This window comes from Octopus sinensis, linkage group LG19 (assembly GCF_006345805.1).
Source record: "Octopus sinensis linkage group LG19, ASM634580v1, whole genome shotgun sequence".
Taxonomy (NCBI): Eukaryota; Metazoa; Mollusca; class Cephalopoda; order Octopoda; family Octopodidae; genus Octopus; species Octopus sinensis.
The window spans coordinates 17,781,565-17,788,417 of record NC_043015.1 but is presented as its reverse complement, the minus strand read 5'-3'; the positions used below and the strand labels follow the sequence as shown (position 1 = coordinate 17,788,417).

The following is a 6,853-nucleotide window of genomic DNA, read 5'->3' as shown; positions in this document are numbered from 1 at the left end:
TGGGTTCTCTATAAAAATGTCAAGTGCCAAAGACAGTGAATAGAGACAGGAGAAACATCGGCAACCCAGGCTAAAGAAGGTCTTCACCTATGTAAGGTGTTGTTATCTGTTTGGTGGGATATGAAAGGTTTGGTCCACTTTGAACTTTTAGACCCAAACCAAATGATAACAAAGGAGATCTACTGTGAGCAGCCCGAGTGGCTTAAGTGAGTGCAAGAAGAAAAACGACCATCTTTGGTTTCAAGACAAAAGGTTTTCTTCCATCAGTATAATGCTTGGCTACATACAGCAAGGATAACATTCCAAATGCTGGACATTGCCCCATCTGATTATCATTTATTCTGCAGTCTTCAAAATCACTTGGACGGAAAAAATATGAATTCTGTAAACGAGGTCAGAACAGAACTGGAGGAATATTTTTCATTATAGACAAGTGCATTTTGAAAGAAGAGCCTTGCAAGCCTATCAGATAGATGGAATAGCATTGTAGAAAATGAAGGAGAGTATATTTCAGATTAAAAAAGAACTTCGTTTATCTTAATTCTGAAAAATAAAAGAAGTATTAAAAACCATATTATGTATGGGATGACCCAATACTTATCTATCTATATATATTTTTCTCTCTCTCTCTCTCTCTCTCTCTCTCTCTCTCTCTCTCTCTCTATATATATATATATATATATATATATATATATATATATATCATCATCATCATCATTTAGCGTCCACCTTCCATGCTAGCATGGGTTGGACAGTTCAACTGGGGTCTGTGAAGCCAGAAGGCGAGGCTGGCAACAGCCACGATCGGATGGTGCTTTTTACATGCCTCCGGCACGGGGGCAAGGCGAGGCTGGCAACGGCCACGAATGGATGGTGCTTTTACGTGCCACCGGCACGGGGTCCAGGCAAGGCTGACAACGGCCACGAATGGATGGTGCTACGTGCCACCGGCATGGGGGCCAGGTGAGGCTAGCAATGGACACAAACGGATGGTGCTTTTATGTGCCACCGGCACGGAGGCCAGTCGGGGCGGCGCTGGCAACGGCCACGATCGGATGGTTCGCTTACTTGTCATCGGCACTGGTACCACAGCTGCAATTTCCATTGATGTTGATCGAGTTCGATTTTGGTTCTGCTTTCTGATATCGGGTTTGATTTTGATTTTGATTTTCACTTGCCTCAACGGGTCTTCACAAGTGGAGTTTTGTGTCCCAAGAAGGAAAGGTATGTAGGCCACAGGTTATGTTCTCACTAGTCTTGCCGGGTCTTCTCAACGCACAGCATACTTCCATAGGTCTCGGTCTCTAGTCATTTCCTTGGTGAGACCTAAAGTTCGAAGATCGTGCTTCACCACCTCATCCCAGGTCTTCCTCTTCCACAGGTTCCCTCAACTGCTAGGGTGTGGCACTTTTGCACACAACTATCTTCAGCCATGCTCGTCACATGACCATACCAGCGCAAACGTCTCTCTTGCACACCACAACTGATGCTTCTTAGGTCCAACTTTTCTCTCAAGGTACTTACACTCTGTCGAGTATGAACACTGACATTACACATCCATCGGAGCATACTGGCCTCATTTCTTGCGAGCTTACGCATATCCTCAGCAGTCACAGCCCATGTTTCACTACCATGTAGCATGGCTGTACGTACACATGCATCATACAGTCTGCCTTTTACTCTGAGTGAGAGGCCTTTTGTCACCAGCAGGGGTAAGAGCTCTCTGAACTTTGCGCAGGCTATTTTTACTCTAGCAGTTACACTTTCAGCACACCCACCCCCGCTACTGACTTGGTCACCTAGGTAGCGGAAGCTATCAACTACTTCTAGTTTTTCTCCCTGGAACGTGGTAGAAGTTGGTCTCTGCACATCTTCAGTGTTTATTGCTCCTGAGCATCTGCCACAGATAAAAACTATTTTCCTAGTTAGCCTTCCTTTGACATTGCTACATCTCTTATGTGTCCATAGCTTACACTTGGTGCACCTTATAGAAGTCTCTACCTACGCCTATTTTACAGATTGAACAGGGCCATCTACCAGAAGGCGTTTGTGATTGGTCTACCTTCCTACTTATTAGGACTTTGGTTTTGGCTAGGTTGATTCTAAGGCCCTTCGATTCTAAACCTTGCTTCCACACCTGAAACTTCTCCTCCAGTTCTGATAGTGACTCAGCAATTAGAGCAAGGTCATCAGCATAGAGGGGCATCCTGTCTTGAATTCCTCCATTATTGCCTGGAGGACTATGATAAATAGGAGGGGACTAAGGACTGAACCTTGGTGGACCCCAACCTCTACCCGGAATTCTTCACTGTACTCGTTATATATATATATATATATCTATACACACACACACACACACACTCCATGGTGGTGTATATATGTACATATGAGGGGTTTAGTTCGCTGATGATCAATACCAATAGGTATGCTGCTTAAGTGCTATAATTAGTCATCCATTAGGTTCTAAGTTCACAGCTGAGGCTGGAGCTAGGGATCTGTATAAGGCTTCCAAGTCAGGAGGTATATATTAAAGGAAAAGGAAAGCAAAACCAAGGCAGGACATGTGTCTCAGGTCATTTAGAATATTTAATTAGAATAAGGTGAATCAAAAATGGAGAAGTAGAATGTTTCTGGGATATCCGTCATCAGAAAGGTGTGTATGCAGGAAAGTTCCAGACAGAGAATTCACAGTATTTAAAAGAATAAAACAGTAGATAGGAGAATAAAGTTCACAATTCATCTTGTTCCAGAGGGTATGGAAGTTAGTCCATGGAAATATGGACTAACCTCCATACCTTTATTCTCCTGTCTTTATTCTTCTATCTACTGTTTTATTATTTTATATACTGTGAATTCTCTGTCTTGAACATTCCTGCATACACACATTTTTGATGACGGAATAAACCAATGTATGGACATATTGACCCATAACCTGGGATATCCTGAAAATAGCTGTAAGACATTAACCCTTTTGTTACTATATTTATTTTGAGATGTTCGGTGTTTCTTTCAATTACTTTAAATATATAAAAGAATTTGATAAAATAACTTAGTTATCATTCAGCTAGTGTTAGGAACATAAAAGGTTTGGTGGAAAATTTTAATTCAAAACTTATGAAAACAAGACAATTGTACTCAGAGCCAGAGCTGGTTTCAGCCGGGTTGGTAACAAAAGGGTTAATTACTTCTACTTCTCCACTTTTGATTCACTTTACTCTAATTAAATATTCTAACTGACCAGAAATACACGTCCTGCTTTGGTTTTTTTTTTCCTTATCCTTTAATGTGTGTGTGTGTGCACGCATATGTACATATGTGTTTGTGTGTGTATACACACACACACACATAATATAAACAAGATTCCGTTGAATAAGATACTTATAGTTAAGGCGCCTAGTTAGGTCAGAATAAAGCACACACAACAATTTTTAGATGAATACCAACCTTGGTACAGAAGTATTGGCAGAATGAATACCAAGGCTGGTATTCATCTAAAAATTGGTTATGCATGCAGTTAATTTGAATCAACTGAGCATATAATCCTTTTAGCTAGGAAAATTATAATCAAATTTGAAGGTAAACTATGGATGAGAAGCGATACCCCTGATAATTGTGATATCACCATTGGTTAAAGCGACTTGGCCATTGAGTTGGACCCTACCCTCCTGCACTGTCTTAGTAGACAGTTCCCTGATGTACTTGGTGGTCTTTATAGGGATGACATGTTGTTTGTTATACCAAATAATAGTAGGGTTGTCACAAAAGAACATGTAAAAAAATTAGGAAATTTGTTTAGAAACTTTAACTTGGACCTTACTTTTGAATATGACACCAAAGTAGTACATTTCTTAGATGCAACATTAAATCTGAATTCTGGTTTATACTATCCATACAGAATACTGGAGAAAGTTACTTGATATGTGAATAGATCTTCAAATGACCCCACTTTTGTTTTAATGTCATTAGCAATGGTAATTTCACAAAGGATTATGCAATTATCAGCTAATGTAGGTAAATTCAATTCCTATTCCCATTTTTACAATTCTGCTCTATCCAAGGTGGGACATAAACAAGATATCTTTGAAAATTCTGACAATATGAACACCTATGATAACAAATTAGCAAATAGTCAGATCATTAAGACTAAATTGAGTGATAAAATAAACCAAGAATATAGGAATATTGACCATTATAAAAATCCAACTGAATCCTCTGAACTTGATAGGAATGAACATAGATCTAAGAAAACTAACATATAGATCTAGTAGAGGTGTTCTTTGTAGACCAAATTGAATCATTTGCCAGAATTATAGCAATAATAGATCGGATGATAGAGGTAAAATGGCATCTTATAAGCACACTAAAAGTGAAGAACTGGACGGAAAAAACGAGGTCAATACTAGCTGTAAATATATTGTAAATATTTATGGTAATAACATAAACAAGCATGTATTGCAAAGGTTGGGAACTAACCAGAGGCCTGGTAAGGGGAACTTGCTCAAAAGTAAGAATGCACAGAAGGGTGACATAATCTGGTATACTCCGCGTTTCAATTGTGCAATAACCACTAATCTGTATAGAAAATTTCTGAAAATATTAGAGAAAAATTTCCCTCCTTCACATAAATATAGTAGATTATTTTCATGTTGGAATATTAGAGTCTCCTATTCTACCCTGCCTAATCTGGGTACAATAAAACTGGCCTGAATAGGAAAAATATGACACTGGCCTGTAGTGATAATATTGATAATAGTAATATTAATATAGGCCCTACTAAAACTTTTAATAAACTTAATGACATGAATATCAATAGTATTAAATTTCCCTGTAACCCTATAAATAGGGATTTGTTTAATAATTGTAAGTCTAGCAACCCTAATATGAGTACACCTAATATGGAGAGTAATATGAATAAGAATAGTAAACAAGATGGGGCTGTGAATAATAAATATAGTGGGAACCAAGCACTTGCACTTGATTGAAATCATGTGCTTATAAAAATGCTGCTGATCCAACTTCAGTTAGTAGTAGTTGGAACCAGATGAATGGGTAAAGGGATGCCAGTGGACCACCAGTGGTACCCTCTTCATCCTACATGCAATCTGTATATGTTGATTACATAACCCCTGACAATACTAACCATAACTTGTGGGGTAATAGGCCTAATATTAACCAAAGTAGTGTAGACATAACCTCTGATACTAACTCTATGGACATTAGTAGTATCCCTGATGATGATTCTATGATTGAAAGTAATATAAAAGTGAAATCTAGTGCTAAAAACAGCAAATGTAATTGTAAGGACAGGTTCCCATTGTCCACTATTAAATTGATGCTTAGCAAAGAGTGTAATATATAGATGTACAGTTATGACATATAACTTTATTAATATCAGGTGCTCAGTAGATATAAAAAACGATTGCATAACCATTTTTCATCTTTTAAACTTAGGCATAAAGCCAATAGCATGTCATTAACTATGAAGATCTGGGAACTCAAGGATAATAATATTAAATTCAGCATAAAGTGGGATATAATGCATAGTTAATCAAGTGTTCTTTAATATGTTTTATATATAGTCCTTTCTCGAGATTTGATGCTTTATAACTTATATGAAACTAATTATTCTTTGTTTGTAGAGTATTATTCTATAATAGGAAATTTACTTGTTCTATTTATTCTTCATTTACTTAGTATTTTATCATAACTATAGTTTACTTATTAAACCTGTACTTCTTCAAGAGAGAAACACAACTAAATACTAGATTTTAATAGCTGCTGGATGACTGGTGGAGATTCATGAGGATCACATTTATCTCCTCTTTCCCTTTTATACTATGAATCCTTATAACCTATACCAAAATATTACATCTCTAATATTACTGTAATACGATTTACTTTCTGTTACCCCTAAGTATATCTGAATATATATTTATGATCAAAAGATCTGTATACATTTATGCATATAATTCTCACTAGGTATCAAACTGTTTAATAAGACAATCTTTTTTACACTTTATCTATCCAGTGGATTATGTTTTACATTTTCCACCCCTTTCTATGATATATTTTGTGTATAACATCTACTTATTATTTATTTATTAGTATTAACATTATTTTTCATACTATAACTTTATCCTCCCATAATTACAGTGTACAATTTCAAAATCTTTTCAATTTTGCTTTTTAAAATATTTAAAAATATTTTTAGTATCTTTATATTTCTTATTGTTATGATATCATAGTTTTGCTACTTTATATGATATTTCTTTATTCCCATTCAATGATTTCCAAAGTCATGTTTTAGGGCCTTTCTACCCCTTTACCACTAAAACCCTGTCTTCTCTATTCTTTTATTCTTCTAAATTCTTTTCTATATTAGTATAATGGTAATTAGTAAAATGTTAAGATTGGCTGCTTTCTTATTTTCATTTATCTTCTCCTTTTCACTCCCCTCTTCTTTGTCTGGTAGCAGTGATTAAGTCTGATATTTTGGCTCCATCACAAATGACCTTAATAATTAAGTAGGTTGGTATGATCATGAATCATTGATTCTTACTCCTTTTCAGTGGACAATAAACCTCTTCTTAGATAAATGGAGCCACTTCTTCCTCTGTTGTTGAGAATGGAGACAATTAGGTCACTGGAAGTCACTCCTTCCCCCTCGATAATAAGCCAACTAACCCCTATATTTTTTGAAATCCCACCCCTCGCTGAACTGATTGAATGTACATTGTTTTGGTAAGCTCATTTGCAACTGAACTAGTGGCAGAATCATTGAATATGTATGTTGCTGGAGATTTTAAATTATTTAAAATTATGTTAAATGTCCTTGATTGTAAAATTCATGTAT

General features: G+C 36.4%; 1 long non-coding RNA gene across 1 annotated transcript in view; it reads right to left on the bottom strand.

Moving 5' to 3' along the window:
• Positions 1 to 2,406: 2,406 nt before the first annotated feature.
• The window catches only part of LOC118767127, a 24,259-nt gene continuing 19,812 nt past the window's right edge, over positions 2,407 to 6,853 (bottom strand). Inside the window, exon 3 of the long non-coding RNA XR_005003024.1 lies at positions 2,407 to 2,481. This is a non-coding gene — a long non-coding RNA (uncharacterized LOC118767127). The remainder of the gene's footprint in view (positions 2,482 to 6,853) is intronic.